This window comes from Cervus elaphus, chromosome 19 (assembly GCF_910594005.1).
Source record: "Cervus elaphus chromosome 19, mCerEla1.1, whole genome shotgun sequence".
NCBI lineage: Eukaryota > Metazoa > Chordata > Mammalia > Artiodactyla > Cervidae > Cervus > Cervus elaphus.
In genome coordinates, this window is record NC_057833.1 from 99,825,938 (window position 1) to 99,845,665 (window position 19,728).

Consider the following 19,728-nt stretch of genomic DNA (forward strand, 5'->3'; position numbering starts at 1 on the left):
TGTCCCTGCAGTGACTTGAATGCAGGCTCTTCTTGCATCTCCCAAGACGGAAGGATGTCTGAATCCCTTGTGGAGACCACAGAAAAAGACCTAGTTCCCCACCTCCTCGCGACCGGAGGCCTCACATCCTTTGAAAACTCCAGAGGTACGCGGAGATCAGTGCCTCCAAAGGAGACGATGCCTGACTCCTCGTGAAACTTGATAGGAGTCCCAGGATTACTGTGTACGTGGAAAGGGACCCTTGGTCTCCCGCCTCAGCTGGAGAGGCGTCCCAATTGCCCTGCCAAGCCTCGAGGAGAATCCCGAGTTGTCCCTCGCAACTAGGCAGGAGTCCTGACGTCACTGAACAAACACGTGGCTGGAAGGGCCATCCCCGTCATAACTCGAGAATATACCCAAAGGTCCCGCCGCAACTCGAGAAAAACCATGAGACTTCCCCCTCGCCGCAAGATGAGGCTCGATTTTTCTGCACTGCATGCAGAGCAATTCCGTGTTGCACATCAAACATGAAAGGAGACTTGATTTCCTTGGTGGCACTCCAGAGAAACCCCAAGAACACTGTTTCAACGCTAGAAGGATCCTGAGGTCACTGTAGCAACACGAAAGAGCTCCGTGGACCACAAATCAACTCGAGATGAGAGGTTAGTCCCTGGCTTCGACTCCAGAGGAATACCACCTTACCACAAGCACCTCAAGAGGAGGCTTCTCTCAGCTCTAGGTGTGTGAAAGGGACCCTGAGTTTGCGGCCTCAAGTGGAATGGACACCGTGATGCACTGAGGATATAAGGCCGGATATCCCTGCAGTGACTTGAATGCAGGCTCGTCTTGCATCTCCCAAGACGAAAGCATGTCTGAATCCCCTGTGGAGACCACAGAGAAAGACCTAGTTCCCCACCTCATGCGACCTGAGGCGTAACATCCTTTGAAAACTCCAGAGGTACGCGGAGATCAGTGTCTCCAAAGGAGACGATGCCTGACTCCTCGTGAAACTTGATAGGAGTCCCAGGATTCCTGTGGCACGTGGAAAGGGACCCTTGGTCTCCCGCCTCAGCTGGAGAGGCGTCCCAATTGCCCTGCCAAACCTCGAGGAGAATCCCGAGTTGTCCCTCGCAACTAGGCAGGAGTCCTGACGTCGCTGAACAAATACGTGGGTGGAAGGGCCATCCCCGTTGTAACTCGAGAATATACCCCAGGTTCCCGCCGCAACTCGAGAAAAACCATGAGACTTCCCCCTCGCCGAGAGATGAGGCCCAATTCCCCTGCACTGAGTGCAGAGCAATTCCGTGTTGCACATCACACATGAAAGGAGCCTTGATTTCCTTGATGGCACTCCAGAGAAAATCCAAGAACACTGTTTCCAGGCTAGAGGGATCCTTTGTTCACTGTAGCAACATGAAAGAGCTCCGTGGACCAAAAATCAACTCGAGATGAGAGGTTAGTCCCTGGCTTCAACTCCAGAGGAATACCACCTAACCACAAGCACCTCAAGAGGAGGCTTCTCTCAGCTCTAGGTATGTGAGAGGAACCCTGAGTTTGCGGCCTCAAGTGGAATGGACACCACGATGCCCTGACTCGAAATAAGGCCGGATATCCCTGCAGTGACTTGAATGCAGGCTCGTCTTGCATCTCCCAAGACGAAAGGATGTCTGAATCCCCTGTGGAGACCACAGAGAAAGACCTAGTTCCCCACCTCATCGCGACCGGAGGCCTCACATCCTTTGAAAACTTCAGAAGTACGCGGAGATCAGTGCCTCCAAAGGAGACGATGCCTGACTCCTCGTGAAACTTGATAGGAGTCCCAGGATTCCTGTGGCATGTGGAAAGGGACCCTTGGTCTCCCGCCTCAGCTGCAGAGGCGTCCCAATTGCCCTGCCAAGCCTCGAGGAGAATCCCGAGTTGTCCCTCGCAACTAGGCAGGAGTCCTGACGTCGCTGAACAAACACGTGTGTGGAAGGGCCATCCCCGTTGTAACTCGAGAATATACCCCAGGTTCCCGCCGCAACTCGAGAAAAACCATGAGACTTCCCCCTCGCCGTGAGATGAGGCCCGTTTCCCTTGCACTGCATGCAGAGCAACTCCGTGTTGCACATCACACAGGAAAGGAGCCTTGATTTCCTTGATGGCACTCCAGAGACACCCCAAGAACACTGTTTCAAGGCTAGAGGGATCCTGAGGTCACTGTAGCCACACGAAAGAGCTCCGTGGACCAAAAATCAACTCGAGATGAGAGGTTAGTCCCTGGCTTCGACTCCAGAGGAATACCACCTTACCACAAGCACCTCAAGAGGAGGCTTCTCTCAGCTCTAGCTATGTGCTGAGTTTGCGGCCTCAAGTGGAATGGACACCGCAATGCCCTGACTCGAAATAAGGCCGGATATCCCTGCAGTGACTTGAATGCAGGCTCGTCTTGCATCTCCCAAGATGAACGAATGTCTGAATCCCCTGTGGAGACCACAGAGAAAGACCTAGTTTCCCACCTCATGGCGACCGGAGGCCTCACATCCTTTGAAAATTCCAGAGGTACGCGGAGATCAGTGCCTCCAAAGGAGACGATGCCTGACTCCTCGTGAAACTTGATAGGAGTCCCAGGATTCCTGTGGCACGTGGAAAGGGACCCTTGGTTTCCCGCCTCAGCTGGAGAGGCGTCCCAATTGCCCTGCCAAGCCTCGAGGAGAATCGCCAGTTGTCCCTCGCAACTAGGCAGGAGTCCTGACGTCGCTGAACAAACACGTGGGTGGAAGGGCCATCCCCATCGTAACTCGAGAATATACCCCAGGTTCCCGCCGCAACTCGAGAAAAACCATGAGACTTCCCCCTCGCCGCGAGATGAGGCCCGATTCCCCTGCACTGCATGCAGAGCAATTCCGTGTTGCACATCACATATGAAAGGAGCCTTGATTTCCTTGATGGCACTCCAGAGAAACCCCAAGAACACTGTTTCAAGGCTAGAGGGATCCTGAGGTCACTGTAGCAACAAGAAAGAGCTCCGTGGACCAAAAATCAACTCGAGATGAGAGGTTAGTCCCTGGCTTCGACTCAAGAGGAATACCACCTTACCACAAGCACCTCAAGACGAGGCTTCTCTCAGCTCTAGCTATGTGCTGAGTTTGCGGCCTCAAGTGGAATGGACACCGCGATGCCCTGACTCGAAATAAGGCCGGATATCCCTGCAGTGACTTGAATGCAGGCTCGTCTTGCATCTCCCAAGATGAAAGGATGTCTGAATGCTCTGTGTAGACCACAGAGAAAGACCTAGTCCGCACCTCATGAGGACCGGAGGCCTCACATCCTTTGAAAACTCCAGAGGTACGCGGAGATCAGTGCCTCCAAAGGAGACGATGCCTGACTCCTCGTGAAACTTGATAGGAGTCCCAGGATTCCTGTGGCACGTGGAAAGGGACCCTTGGTCTCCCGCCTCAGCTGGACAGGCGTCCCAATTGCCCTGCCAAGTCTCGAGGAGAATCGTGAGTTGTCCCTCACAATTAGGCAGGAGTCCTGTCGTCGCTGAACAAACACTTGGGTGGAAGGGCCATCCCCGTCGTAACTCGAGAATATACCCCAGGTTCCCGCCGCAACTCGAGAAAAACCATGAGACTTCCACCTCGCCGCGAGATGAGGCCCGATTCCCCTGCACCGCATGCAGAGCAATTCCGTGTTGCACATCACATATGAAAGGAGCCTTGATTTCCTTGATGGCACTCCAGAGAAACCCCAAGAACACTGTTTCAAGGCTAGAGGGATCCTGAGGTCACTGTAGCAACACGAAAGAGCTCCGTGGACCAAAAATCAACTCGAGATGAGAGGTTAGTCCCTGGCTTCGACTCCAGAGGAATACCACCTTACCACAAGCACCTCAAGAGGAGGCTTCTCTCAGTTCTAGGTATGTGAGAGGGACCCTGAGTTTGCGGCCTCAAGTGGAAGGGACACCGCGATGCCCTGGCTCGAAATAAGGCCGGGTATCCCTGCAGTGACTTGAATGCAGGCTCGTCTTGCATCTCCCAAGACGAAAGGATGTCTGAATCCCCTGTGGAGACCACAGAGAAAGACCTAGTTCCCCACCTCATCGCGACCGGAGGCCTCACATCCTTTGAAAACTCCAGAGGTACGCAGAGATCAGTGCCTCCAAAGGAGACGATGCCTGACTCCTTGTGAAACTTGATAGGAGTCCCAGGATTCCTGTGGCATGTGGAAAGGGACCCTTGGTCTCCCGCCTCAGCTGGAGAGGCGTCCCAATTGCCCTGCCAAGCCTCGAGGAGAATCCCGAGTTGTCCCTCGCAACTAGGCAGGAGTCCTGACGTCGCTGAACAAACACGTGGGTGGAAGGGCCATCCCCGTCGTAACTCGAGAATATACCCCAGGTTCCCGCCGCACTTCGAGAAAAACCATGAAACTTCCCCCTCGCCGCGAGATGAGGCCCGATTCCCCTGCACTGCGTGCAGAGCAATTCCGTGTTGCACATCACACATGAAAGGAGCCTTGATTTCCTAGATGGCATCCCAGAGAAACACCAAGAACACTGTTTCAAGGCGAGAGGGATCCTGAGGTCACTGTAGCAACACGAAAGAGCTCCGTGGACCAAAAATCAACTCGAGATGAGGGGTTAGTCCCTGGCTTCGAGGCCAGAGGAATATCACCTTACCACAATCACCTAAAGAGGAGGCTTCTCTCAGCTCTAGGTATGTGAGAGGGACCCTGAGTTTGCAGCCTCTGTTCCAATGGTCACCGGGATGCCCTGACTCGAAATAAGGCCGGATATCCCTGCAGAGACTTGAATGCAGGCTCGTCTTGCATCTCCCAAGACGAAAGGATGTCTGAATCCCCTGTGGAGACCACAGAGAAAGACCTAGTTCCCCACCTCATCGCGACCGGAGGCCTCACATCCTTTGAAAACTCCAGAGGTACGCGGAGATCACTGCCTCCAAAGGAGACGATGCCTGACTCCTTGTGAAACTTGATAGGAGTCCCAGGATTCCTGTGGCACGTGGAAAGGGACACTTGGTCTCCCGCCTCAGCTGGAGAGGCGTCCCAATTGCCCTGCCAAGCCTCGAGGAGAATCCCGAGTTGTCCCTCGCAACTAGGCAGGAGTCCTGCCGTCGCTGAACAAACACGTGTGTGGAAGGGTCATCCCCATCGTAACTCGAAAATACAGCCCAGGTTCCCGCCGCAACTCGAGAAAAACCATGAGACTTACCCCTCGCCGCGAGATGAGGCCCGATTCCCCTACACTGCGTGCAGAGCAATTCCGTGTTGCACATCACACATGAAAGGAGCCTTGATTTCCTACATGGCACTCCAGAGAAACCCCAAGAACACTGTTTCAAGGCTAGAGGGATCCTGAGGTCACTGTAGCAACACAAAACAGCTCCGTGGACCAAAAATCAACTCGAGATGAGAGGTTAGTCCCTGGCTTCCACTCCAGAGGAATACCACCTTACCACAAGCACCTCAAGAGGAGGCTTCTCTCAGCTCTAGGTATGTGAGAGGGACCCTGAGTTTGTGGCCTCAAGTGGAATGGACACCGCGATGCCCTGACTCGAAATAAGGCCGGATATCACTGCAGTGACTTGAATGCAGGCTCGTATTGCATCTCCCAAGATGAAAGGATGCCTGAATCCCCAGTGGAGACCACAGAGAAAGACCTAGTTCCCCACCTCATCGCGACCGGAGGCCTCACATCCTTTGATAACTCCAGAGGTACGCAGAGATCCACGCCTCCAAAGGAGACGATGCCTGACTCCTTATGAAACTTGATAGGAGTCCCAGGATTCCTGTGGCACGTGGAAAGGGACACTTGGTCTCCCGCCTCAGCTGGAGAGGCGTCCCAATTGCCCTGCCAAGCCTCGAGGAGAATCCCGAGTTGTCCCGCACAACTAGGCAGGAGTCCTATCGTCGCTGAACGAACAAGTGTGTGGAAGGGCCATCCCCGTCGTAACTCGAGAATATACTCCAGGATCCCGCCGCAACTCGAGAAAAACCATGAGACTTCCCCCTCGCCGCAAGATCAGGCCCGATTCCGATGCACTGCGTGCAGAGCAATTCAGTGTTGCACATCACACATGAAAGGAGCCTTGATTTCCTTGATGGCACTCCAGAGAAACCCCAAGAACACTGTTTCAAGGCTAGAGGGATCCTCAGGTCACTGTAGCAACACAAAAGAGCTCCGTGGGCCAAAAATCAACTCGAGATGAGAGGTTAGTCCCTGGCTTCGACTCCAGAGGAACACCACCTTAACACAAGTACCTCAAGAGGAGGCTTCTCTCAGCTCTAGGTATGTGAGAGGGAACCTGAGTTAGCGGCCTCAAGTGGAATGGACACTGCGCTGCCCTGACGCGAAATAAGGCCGGATATCCCTGCAGTGACTTGAATGCAGGCTCGTCTTGCATCTCCCAAGACGAAAGGATGTCTGAATCCCCTGTGGAGACCACAGAGAAAGACCTAGTTCCCCACCTCATCGCGACCGGAGCCCTCACATCCTTTGAAAACTCCAGAGGTACGCGGAGATCAGTGCCTCCAAAGGAGACGATGCCTGACTCCTCGTGAAACTTGATAGGAGTCCCAGGATTCCTGTGGCACGTGGAAAGGGATCCTTGGTCTCCCGCCTCAGCTGGAGAGGCGTCCCAAATGCCCTGCCAAGCCTCGAGGAGAATCCCGAGTTTTCCCTCGCAACTAGGCAGGAGTCCTGACGTCGCTGAACAAACACGTGTGTGGAAGGGCCATCCAAATCGTAACTCGAGAATATACCCCAGGTTCCCGCCGCAACTCGAGAAAAACCATGAGACTTACCCCTCGCCGCGAGATGAGGCCCGATTCCCCTACACTGCGTGCAGAGCAATTCCGTGTTGCACATCACACATGAAAGGAGCCTTGATTTCCTACATGGCACTCCAGACAAACCCCAAGAACACTGTTTCAAGGCTAGAGGGATCCTGAGGTCACTGTAGCAACACAAAACAGCTCCGTGGACCAAAAATCAACTCGAGATGAGAGGTTAGTCCCTGGCTTCCACTCCAGAGGAATACCACCTTACCACAAGCACCTCAAGAGGAGGCTTCTCTCAGCTCTAGGTATGTGAGAGGGACTCTGAGTTTGCGGCCTCAAGTCGAATGGACACCGCGATGCCCTGACTCGAAATAAGGCCGGATATCACTGCAGTGACTTGAATGCAGGCTCGTCTTGCATCTCCCAAGATGAAAGGATGCCTGAATCCCCAGTGGAGACCACAGAGAAAGACCTAGTTCCCCACCTCATCGCGACCGGAGGCCTCACATCCTTTGATAACTCCAGAGGTACGCAGAGATCCACGCACCAAAGGAGACGATGCCTGACTCCTCATGAAACTTGATAGGAGTCCCAGGATTCCTGTGGCACGTGGAAAGGGACACTTGGTCTCCCGCCTCAGCTGGAGAGGCGTCCCAATTGCCCTGCCAAGCCTCGAGGAGAATCCCGAGTTGTCCCGCCCAACTAGGCAGGAGTCCTATCGTCGCTGAACGAACAAGTGTGTGGAAGGGCCATCCCCGTCGTAACTCGAGAATATACTCCAGGTTCCCGCCGCAACTCGAGAAAAACCATGAGACTTCCCCCTCGCCGCAAGATCAGGCCCGATTCCGCTGCACTGCGTGCAGAGCAATTCAGTGTTGCACATCACACATGAAAGGAGCCTTGATTTCCTTGATGGCACTCCAGAGAAACCCCAAGAACACTGTTTCAAGGCTAGAGGGATCCTCAGGTCACTGTAGCAACACAAAAGAGCTCCGTGGGCCAAAAATCAACTCGAGATGAGAGGTTAGTCCCTGGCTTCGACTCCAGAAGAACACCACCTTAACACAAGTACCTCAAGAGGAGGCTTCTCTCAGCTCTAGGTATGTGAGAGGGACCCTGAGTTTGCGGCCTCAAGTGGAATGGACACCGCGATGCCCTGACTCGAAATAAGGCCGGATATCCCTGCAGTGACTTGAATGCAGGCTCGTCTTGCATCTCCCAAGACGAAAGGATGTCTGAATCCCCTGTGGAGACCACAGAGAAAGACCTAGTTCCCCACCTCATCGCGACCGGAGCCCTCACATCCTTTGAAAACTCCAGAGGTACGCGGAGATCAGTGCCTCCAAAGGAGACGATGCCTGACTCCTCGTGAAACTTGATAGGAGTCCCAGGATTCCTGTGGCACGTGGAAAGGGACCCTTGGTCTCCCGCCTCAGCTGAGAGGCGTCCCAATTGCCCTGCCAAGCCTGGAGGAGAATCGGCAGTTGTCCCTCGCAACTAGGCAGGAGTCCTGACGTCGCTGAACAAACACGTGGGTGGAAGGGCCATCCCCATCGTAACTCGAGAATATACCCCAGGTTCCCGCCGTAACTCGAGAACAACCATGAGACTTCCCCCTCGCCGCGAGATGAGGCCCGATTCCCCTGCACTGCATGCAGAGCAATTCCGTGTTGCACATCACATATGAAAGGACCCTTGATTTCCTTGATGGCACTCCAGAGAAACCCCAAGAACACTGTTTCAAGGCTAGAGGGATCCTGAGGTCACTGTAGCAACACAAAAGAGCTCCGTGGACCAAAAATCAACTCGAGATGAGAGGTTAGTCCCTGGTTTCGACTCCAGAGGAATACCACCTTACCACAAGGACCTCAAGAGGAGGCTTCTCTCTGCTCTAGGTATGTGAGAGGGACCCTGAGTTTGCGGTCTCAAGTGGAATGGACATCGAGATGCCCTGACTCGAAATAAGGCCGGATATCCCTGCAGTGACTTGAATGCAGGCTCGTCTTGCATCTCTCAAGACGAAAGAATGTCTGAATCCCCTGTGGAGACCACAGAGAGAGACCTACTTCCCCACCTCACCGCGAACGGAGGCCTCACATCCTTTGAAAATTTCAGAGGTACGCGGAGATCAGTGCCTCCAAAGGAGACGATGCCTGACTCCTCCTGAAACTTGATAGGAGTCCCAGGATTCCTGTGCACGTGGAAAGGGACACTTGGTCTCCCGCCTCAGCTGGAGAGGCGTCCCAATTGCCCTGCCAAGCCTCGAGGAGAATCCCGAGTTGTCCCTCGCAACTAGGCAGGAGTCCTGACGTCGCTGAACAAACACGTGGTTGGAAGGGCCATCCCCGTCGTAACTCGAGAATATACCCCAGGTTCCCGCCGCAACTGGAGAAAAACCATGAGACTTCCCCCTCGCCGCGATATGAGTCCCGATTCCCCTGCACTGTGTGCAGAGCAATTCCGTGTTGCACATCACACATGAAAACAGCCTTGATTTCCTTGGTGGCACTCCAGAGAAACCCCAAGAACACTGTTTCAAGGCTAGAGGGATCCTGAGGTCATTGTAGCAACACGAAAGAGCTCCGTGGACCAAAAATCAACTCGAGATGAGAGGTTAGTCCCTGGCTTCGACTCCAGAGGCATACCACCTAACCACAAGCACCTCAAGAGGAGGCTTCTCTCAGCTCTAGGTGTGTGAGAGGGACCCTGAGTTTGCGGCCTCAAGTGGAATGGACACCGCGATGCCCTGACTCGAAATAAGGGCGGATATCCCTGCAGTGACTTGAATGCAGGCTCGTCTTGCATCTCCCAAGACGAAAGGATGTCTGAATCCCCTGTGGAGACCACAGAAAAAGACCTAGTTCCCCACCTCATCACGACCGGAGGCCTCACATCCTTTGAAAACTCCAGAGGTACGCGGAGATCAGTGCCTCCAAAGGAGACGATGCCTGACTCCTCGTGAAACTTGATAGGAGTCCCAGGATTCCTGTGGCACGTGGAAAGGGACCCTTGGTCTCCCGCCTCAGCTGGAGAAGCGTCCCAATTGCCCTGCCAAGCCTCGAGGAGAATCCCGAGTTGTCCCTCGCAACTAGGCAGGAGTCCTGACGTCGCTGAACAAACACGTGGTTGGAAGGGCCATCCCCGTCGGAACTCAAGAATATACCCCAGGTTCCCGCCGCAACTCGAGAAAAATCATGAGACATCCCCCTCGCCGCGAGATGAGGCCCGATTCCCCTGCACTGCGTGCAGAGCAATTTAGTGTTGCACATCACACATGAAAGGAGCCTTGATTTCCTTCATGGCACTCCAGAGAAACCCCAAGAACACTGTTTCAAGGCTAGAGGGATGCTGAGGTCACTGTAGCAACACAAAAGAGCTCCGTGGACCAAAAATCAACTCGAGATGAGAGGTTAGTCCCTGGCTTCGACTCCAGAGGAATACCACCTTACCCCAAGCACCTCAAGAGGAGGCTTCTCTCAGCTCTTGCTATGTGCTGAGTTTGCGGCCTCAAGTGGAATGGACACCGCGATGCCCTGACTCGAAATAAGGCCGGATGTCCCTGCAGTGACTTGAATGCAGGCTCTTCTTGCATCTCCCAAGACGGAAGGATGTCTGAATCCCTTGTGGAGACCACAGAAAAAGACCTAGTTCCCCACCTCCTCGCGACCGGAGGCCTCACATCCTTTGAAAACTCCAGAGGTACGCGGAGATCAGTGCCTCCAAAGGAGACGATGCCTGACTCCTCGTGAAACTTGATAGGAGTCCCAGGATTACTGTGTACGTGGAAAGGGACCCTTGGTCTCCCGCCTCAGCTGGAGAGGCGTCCCAATTGCCCTGCCAAGCCTCGAGGAGAATCCCGAGTTGTCCCTCGCAACTAGGCAGGAGTCCTGACGTCACTGAACAAACACGTGGCTGGAAGGGCCATCCCCGTCATAACTCGAGAATATACCCAAAGGTCCCGCCGCAACTCGAGAAAAACCATGAGACTTCCCCCTCGCCGCAAGATGAGGCTCGATTTTTCTGCACTGCATGCAGAGCAATTCCGTGTTGCACATCAAACATGAAAGGAGACTTGATTTCCTTGGTGGCACTCCAGAGAAACCCCAAGAACACTGTTTCAACGCTAGAAGGATCCTGAGGTCACTGTAGCAACACGAAAGAGCTCCGTGGACCACAAATCAACTCGAGATGAGAGGTTAGTCCCTGGCTTCGACTCCAGAGGAATACCACCTTACCACAAGCACCTCAAGAGGAGGCTTCTCTCAGCTCTAGGTGTGTGAAAGGGACCCTGAGTTTGCGGCCTCAAGTGGAATGGACACCGTGATGCACTGAGGATATAAGGCCGGATATCCCTGCAGTGACTTGAATGCAGGCTCGTCTTGCATCTCCCAAGACGAAAGCATGTCTGAATCCCCTGTGGAGACCACAGAGAAAGACCTAGTTCCCCACCTCATGCGACCTGAGGCGTAACATCCTTTGAAAACTCCAGAGGTACGCGGAGATCAGTGTCTCCAAAGGAGACGATGCCTGACTCCTCGTGAAACTTGATAGGAGTCCCAGGATTCCTGTGGCACGTGGAAAGGGACCCTTGGTCTCCCGCCTCAGCTGGAGAGGCGTCCCAATTGCCCTGCCAAACCTCGAGGAGAATCCCGAGTTGTCCCTCGCAACTAGGCAGGAGTCCTGACGTCGCTGAACAAATACGTGGGTGGAAGGGCCATCCCCGTTGTAACTCGAGAATATACCCCAGGTTCCCGCCGCAACTCGAGAAAAACCATGAGACTTCCCCCTCGCCGAGAGATGAGGCCCAATTCCCCTGCACTGAGTGCAGAGCAATTCCGTGTTGCACATCACACATGAAAGGAGCCTTGATTTCCTTGATGGCACTCCAGAGAAAATCCAAGAACACTGTTTCCAGGCTAGAGGGATCCTTTGTTCACTGTAGCAACATGAAAGAGCTCCGTGGACCAAAAATCAACTCGAGATGAGAGGTTAGTCCCTGGCTTCAACTCCAGAGGAATACCACCTAACCACAAGCACCTCAAGAGGAGGCTTCTCTCAGCTCTAGGTATGTGAGAGGAACCCTGAGTTTGCGGCCTCAAGTGGAATGGACACCACGATGCCCTGACTCGAAATAAGGCCGGATATCCCTGCAGTGACTTGAATGCAGGCTCGTCTTGCATCTCCCAAGACGAAAGGATGTCTGAATCCCCTGTGGAGACCACAGAGAAAGACCTAGTTCCCCACCTCATCGCGACCGGAGGCCTCACATCCTTTGAAAACTTCAGAAGTACGCGGAGATCAGTGCCTCCAAAGGAGACGATGCCTGACTCCTCGTGAAACTTGATAGGAGTCCCAGGATTCCTGTGGCATGTGGAAAGGGACCCTTGGTCTCCCGCCTCAGCTGCAGAGGCGTCCCAATTGCCCTGCCAAGCCTCGAGGAGAATCCCGAGTTGTCCCTCGCAACTAGGCAGGAGTCCTGACGTCGCTGAACAAACACGTGTGTGGAAGGGCCATCCCCGTTGTAACTCGAGAATATACCCCAGGTTCCCGCCGCAACTCGAGAAAAACCATGAGACTTCCCCCTCGCCGTGAGATGAGGCCCGTTTCCCTTGCACTGCATGCAGAGCAACTCCGTGTTGCACATCACACAGGAAAGGAGCCTTGATTTCCTTGATGGCACTCCAGAGACACCCCAAGAACACTGTTTCAAGGCTAGAGGGATCCTGAGGTCACTGTAGCCACACGAAAGAGCTCCGTGGACCAAAAATCAACTCGAGATGAGAGGTTAGTCCCTGGCTTCGACTCCAGAGGAATACCACCTTACCACAAGCACCTCAAGAGGAGGCTTCTCTCAGCTCTAGCTATGTGCTGAGTTTGCGGCCTCAAGTGGAATGGACACCGCAATGCCCTGACTCGAAATAAGGCCGGATATCCCTGCAGTGACTTGAATGCAGGCTCGTCTTGCATCTCCCAAGATGAACGAATGTCTGAATCCCCTGTGGAGACCACAGAGAAAGACCTAGTTTCCCACCTCATGGCGACCGGAGGCCTCACATCCTTTGAAAATTCCAGAGGTACGCGGAGATCAGTGCCTCCAAAGGAGACGATGCCTGACTCCTCGTGAAACTTGATAGGAGTCCCAGGATTCCTGTGGCACGTGGAAAGGGACCCTTGGTTTCCCGCCTCAGCTGGAGAGGCGTCCCAATTGCCCTGCCAAGCCTCGAGGAGAATCGCCAGTTGTCCCTCGCAACTAGGCAGGAGTCCTGACGTCGCTGAACAAACACGTGGGTGGAAGGGCCATCCCCATCGTAACTCGAGAATATACCCCAGGTTCCCGCCGCAACTCGAGAAAAACCATGAGACTTCCCCCTCGCCGCGAGATGAGGCCCGATTCCCCTGCACTGCATGCAGAGCAATTCCGTGTTGCACATCACATAGGAAAGGAGCCTTGATTTCCTTGATGGCACTCCAGAGAAACCCCAAGAACACTGTTTCAAGGCTAGAGTGATCCTGAGGTCACTGTAGCCACAAGAAAGAGCTCCGTGGACCAAAAATCAACTCGAGATGAGAGGTTAGTCCCTGGCTTCGACTCAAGAGGAATACCACCTTACCACAAGCACCTCAAGACGAGGCTTCTCTCAGCTCTAGCTATGTGCTGAGTTTGCGGCCTCAAGTGGAATGGACACCGCGATGCCCTGACTCGAAATAAGGCCGGATATCCCTGCAGTGACTTGAATGCAGGCTCGTCTTGCATCTCCCAAGATGAAAGGATGTCTGAATGCTCTGTGTAGACCACAGAGAAAGACCTAGTCCGCACCTCATGAGGACCGGAGGCCTCACATCCTTTGAAAACTCCAGAGGTACGCGGAGATCAGTGCCTCCAAAGGAGACGATGCCTGACTCCTCGTGAAACTTGATAGGAGTCCCAGGATTCCTGTGGCACGTGGAAAGGGACCCTTGGTCTCCCGCCTCAGCTGGACAGGCGTCCCAATTGCCCTGCCAAGTCTCGAGGAGAATCGTGAGTTGTCCCTCACAATTAGGCAGGAGTCCTGTCGTCGCTGAACAAACACTTGGGTGGAAGGGCCATCCCCGTCGTAACTCGAGAATATACCCCAGGTTCCCGCCGCAACTCGAGAAAAACCATGAGACTTCCACCTCGCCGCGAGATGAGGCCCGATTCCCCTGCACCGCATGCAGAGCAATTCCGTGTTGCACATCACATATGAAAGGAGCCTTGATTTCCTTGATGGCACTCCAGAGAAACCCCAAGAACACTGTTTCAAGGCTAGAGGGATCCTGAGGTCACTGTAGCAACACGAAAGAGCTCCGTGGACCAAAAATCAACTCGAGATGAGAGGTTAGTCCCTGGCTTCGACTCCAGAGGAATACCACCTTACCACAAGCACCTCAAGAGGAGGCTTCTCTCAGTTCTAGGTATGTGAGAGGGACCCTGAGTTTGCGGCCTCAAGTGGAAGGGACACCGCGATGCCCTGGCTCGAAATAAGGCCGGGTATCCCTGCAGTGACTTGAATGCAGGCTCGTCTTGCATCTCCCAAGACGAAAGGATGTCTGAATCCCCTGTGGAGACCACAGAGAAAGACCTAGTTCCCCACCTCATCGCGACCGGAGGCCTCACATCCTTTGAAAACTCCAGAGGTACGCAGAGATCAGTGCCTCCAAAGGAGACGATGCCTGACTCCTTGTGAAACTTGATAGGAGTCCCAGGATTCCTGTGGCATGTGGAAAGGGACCCTTGGTCTCCCGCCTCAGCTGGAGAGGCGTCCCAATTGCCCTGCCAAGCCTCGAGGAGAATCCCGAGTTGTCCCTCGCAACTAGGCAGGAGTCCTGACGTCGCTGAACAAACACGTGGGTGGAAGGGCCATCCCCGTCGTAACTCGAGAATATACCCCAGGTTCCCGCCGCACTTCGAGAAAAACCATGAAACTTCCCCCTCGCCGCGAGATGAGGCCCGATTCCCCTGCACTGCGTGCAGAGCAATTCCGTGTTGCACATCACACATGAAAGGAGCCTTGATTTCCTAGATGGCATCCCAGAGAAACACCAAGAACACTGTTTCAAGGCGAGAGGGATCCTGAGGTCACTGTAGCAACACGAAAGAGCTCCGTGGACCAAAAATCAACTCGAGATGAGGGGTTAGTCCCTGGCTTCGAGGCCAGAGGAATATCACCTTACCACAATCACCTAAAGAGGAGGCTTCTCTCAGCTCTAGGTATGTGAGAGGGACCCTGAGTTTGCAGCCTCTGTTCCAATGGTCACCGGGATGCCCTGACTCGAAATAAGGCCGGATATCCCTGCAGAGACTTGAATGCAGGCTCGTCTTGCATCTCCCAAGACGAAAGGATGTCTGAATCCCCTGTGGAGACCACAGAGAAAGACCTAGTTCCCCACCTCATCGCGACCGGAGGCCTCACATCCTTTGAAAACTCCAGAGGTACGCGGAGATCACTGCCTCCAAAGGAGACGATGCCTGACTCCTTGTGAAACTTGATAGGAGTCCCAGGATTCCTGTGGCACGTGGAAAGGGACACTTGGTCTCCCGCCTCAGCTGGAGAGGCGTCCCAATTGCCCTGCCAAGCCTCGAGGAGAATCCCGAGTTGTCCCTCGCAACTAGGCAGGAGTCCTGCCGTCGCTGAACAAACACGTGTGTGGAAGGGTCATCCCCATCGTAACTCGAAAATACAGCCCAGGTTCCCGCCGCAACTCGAGAAAAACCATGAGACTTACCCCTCGCCGCGAGATGAGGCCCGATTCCCCTACACTGCGTGCAGAGCAATTCCGTGTTGCACATCACACATGAAAGGAGCCTTGATTTCCTACATGGCACTCCAGAGAAACCCCAAGAACACTGTTTCAAGGCTAGAGGGATCATGAGGTCACTGTAGCAACACAAAACAGCTCCGTGGACCAAAAATCAACTCGAGATGAGAGGTTAGTCCCTGGCTTCCACTCCAGAGGAATACCACCTTACCACAAGCACCTCAAGAGGAGGCTTCTCTCAGCTCTAGGTATGTGAGAGGGACCCTGAGTTTGTGGCCTCAAGTGGAATGGACACCGCGATGCCCTGACTCGAAATAAGGCCGGATATCACTGCAGTGACTTGAATGCAGGCTCGTATTGCATCTCCCAAGATGAAAGGATGCCTGAATCCCCAGTGGAGACCACAGAGAAAGACCTAGTTCCCCACCTCATCGCGACCGGAGGCCTCACATCCTTTGATAACTCCAGAGGTACGCAGAGATCCACGCCTCCAAAGGAGACGATGCCTGACTCCTTATGAAACTTGATAGGAGTCCCAGGATTCCTGTGGCACGTGGAAAGGGACACTTGGTCTCCCGCCTCAGCTGGAGAGGCGTCCCAATTGCCCTGCCAAGCCTCGAGGAGAATCCCGAGTTGTCCCGCACAACTAGGCAGGAGTCCTATCGTCGCTGAACGAACAAGTGTGTGGAAGGGCCATCCCCGTCGTAACTCGAGAATATACTCCAGGATCCCGCCGCAACTCGAGAAAAACCATGAGACTTCCCCCTCGCCGCAAGATCAGGCCCGATTCCGATGCACTGCGTGCAGAGCAATTCAGTGTTGCACATCACACATGAAAGGAGCCTTGATTTCCTTGATGGCACTCCAGAGAAACCCCAAGAACACTGTTTCAAGGCTAGAGGGATCCTCAGGTCACTGTAGCAACACAAAAGAGCTCCGTGGGCCAAAAATCAACTCGAGATGAGAGGTTAGTCCCTGGCTTCGACTCCAGAGGAACACCACCTTAACACAAGTACCTCAAGAGGAGGCTTCTCTCAGCTCTAGGTATGTGAGAGGGAACCTGAGTTAGCGGCCTCAAGTGGAATGGACACTGCGCTGCCCTGACGCGAAATAAGGCCGGATATCCCTGCAGTGACTTGAATGCAGGCTCGTCTTGCATCTCCCAAGACGAAAGGATGTCTGAATCCCCTGTGGAGACCACAGAGAAAGACCTAGTTCCCCACCTCATCGCGACCGGAGCCCTCACATCCTTTGAAAACTCCAGAGGTACGCGGAGATCAGTGCCTCCAAAGGAGACGATGCCTGACTCCTCGTGAAACTTGATAGGAGTCCCAGGATTCCTGTGGCACGTGGAAAGGGATCCTTGGTCTCCCGCCTCAGCTGGAGAGGCGTCCCAAATGCCCTGCCAAGCCTCGAGGAGAATCCCGAGTTTTCCCTCGCAACTAGGCAGGAGTCCTGACGTCGCTGAACAAACACGTGTGTGGAAGGGCCATCCAAATCGTAACTCGAGAATATACCCCAGGTTCCCGCCGCAACTCGAGAAAAACCATGAGACTTACCCCTCGCCGCGAGATGAGGCCCGATTCCCCTACACTGCGTGCAGAGCAATTCCGTGTTGCACATCACACATGAAAGGAGCCTTGATTTCCTACATGGCACTCCAGACAAACCCCAAGAACACTGTTTCAAGGCTAGAGGGATCCTGAGGTCACTGTAGCAACACAAAACAGCTCCGTGGACCAAAAATCAACTCGAGATGAGAGGTTAGTCCCTGGCTTCCACTCCAGAGGAATACCACCTTACCACAAGCACCTCAAGAGGAGGCTTCTCTCAGCTCTAGGTATGTGAGAGGGACTCTGAGTTTGCGGCCTCAAGTCGAATGGACACCGCGATGCCCTGACTCGAAATAAGGCCGGATATCACTGCAGTGACTTGAATGCAGGCTCGTCTTGCATCTCCCAAGATGAAAGGATGCCTGAATCCCCAGTGGAGACCACAGAGAAAGACCTAGTTCCCCACCTCATCGCGACCGGAGGCCTCACATCCTTTGATAACTCCAGAGGTACGCAGAGATCCACGCACCAAAGGAGACGATGCCTGACTCCTCATGAAACTTGATAGGAGTCCCAGGATTCCTGTGGCACGTGGAAAGGGACACTTGGTCTCCCGCCTCAGCTGGAGAGGCGTCCCAATTGCCCTGCCAAGCCTCGAGGAGAATCCCGAGTTGTCCCGCCCAACTAGGCAGGAGTCCTATCGTCGCTGAACGAACAAGTGTGTGGAAGGGCCATCCCCGTCGTAACTCGAGAATATACTCCAGGTTCCCGCCGCAACTCGAGAAAAACCATGAGACTTCCCCCTCGCCGCAAGATCAGGCCCGATTCCGCTGCACTGCGTGCAGAGCAATTCAGTGTTGCACATCACACATGAAAGGAGCCTTGATTTCCTTGATGGCACTCCAGAGAAACCCCAAGAACACTGTTTCAAGGCTAGAGGGATCCTCAGGTCACTGTAGCAACACAAAAGAGCTCCGTGGGCCAAAAATCAACTCGAGATGAGAGGTTAGTCCCTGGCTTCGACTCCAGAAGAACACCACCTTAACACAAGTACCTCAAGAGGAGGCTTCTCTCAGCTCTAGGTATGTGAGAGGGACCCTGAGTTTGCGGCCTCAAGTGGAATGGACACCGCGATGCCCTGACTCGAAATAATGCCGGATATCCCTGCAGTGACTTGAATGCAGGCTCGTCTTGCATCTCCCAAGACGAAAGGATGTCTGAATCCCCTGTGGAGACCACAGAGAAAGACCTAGTTCCCCACCTCATCGTGACCGGAGCCCTCACATCCTTTGAAAACTCCAGAGGTACGCGGAGATCAGTGCCTCCAAAGGAGACGATGCCTGACTCCTCGTGAAACTTGATAGGAGTCCCAGGATTCCTGTGGCACGTGGAAAGGGACCCTTGGTCTCCCGCCTCAGCTGGAGAGGCGTCCCAATTGCCCTGCCAAGCCTCAAGGAGAATCCCGAGTTGTCCCTCGCAACTAGGCAGGAGTCCTGACGTCGCTGAACAAATACGTGGGTGGAAGGGCCATCCCCGTCGTAACTCGAGAATATACCCCAGGTTCTCGCCGCAACTCGAGAAAAACCATGAGACTTCCCCCTCGCCGAGAGATGAGGCCCAATTCCCCTGCACTGAGTGCAGAGCAATTCCGTGTTGCACATCACACATGAAAGGAGCCTTGATTTCCTTGATGGCACTCCAGAGAAAATCCAAGAACACTGTTTCCAGGCTAGAGGGATCCTTTGTTCACTGTAGCAACATGAAAGAGCTCCGTGGACCAAAAATCAACTCGAGATGAGAGGTTAGTCCCTGGCTTCAACTCCAGAGGAATACCACCTAACCACAAGCACCTCAAGAGGAGGCTTCTCTCAGCTCTAGGTATGTGAGAGGGAACCTGAGTTTGCGGCCTCAAGTGGAATGGACACCGCGATGCCCTGACTCGAAATAAGGCCGGATATCCCTGCAGTGACTTGAATGCAGGCTCGTCTTGCATCTCCCAAGACGAAAGGATGTCTGAATCCCCTGTGGAGACCACAGAGAAAGACCTAGTTCCCTACCTCATCGCGACCGGAGGCGTCACATCCTTTGAAAACTTCAGAGGTACGCGGAGATCAGTGCCTCCAAAGGAGACGATGCCTGACTCCTCGTGAAACTTGATAGGAGTCCCAGGATTCCTGTGGCACGTGGAAAGGGACACTTGGTCTCCCGCCTCAGCTGGAGAGGGGTCCCAATTGACCTGCCAAGCCTCGAGGAGAATCCCGAGTTGTCCCTCGCAACTAGGCAGGAGTCCTGACGTCGCTGAACAAATACGTGGGTGGGAGGGCCATCCCCGTCGTAACTCGAGAATATACCCAAGGTTCCCGCCGCAACTCGAAAAAAACCATGAGACTTCCCCCTCGCCGCGAGATGAGGACCGATTCCCCTGCACTACGTGCAGAGCAATTCCGTGTTGCACATCACACATGAAAGGCGCCTTGATTTCCTTGATGACACTCCAGAGAAATCCCAAGAACACTGTTTCAAGGCTAGAGGGATCCTGAGGTCACTGTAGCAACACGAAAGAGCTCCGTGGACCAAAAATCAACTCGAGATGAGAGGTTAGTCCCTGGCTTCGACTCCAGAGGAATACCACCTTACC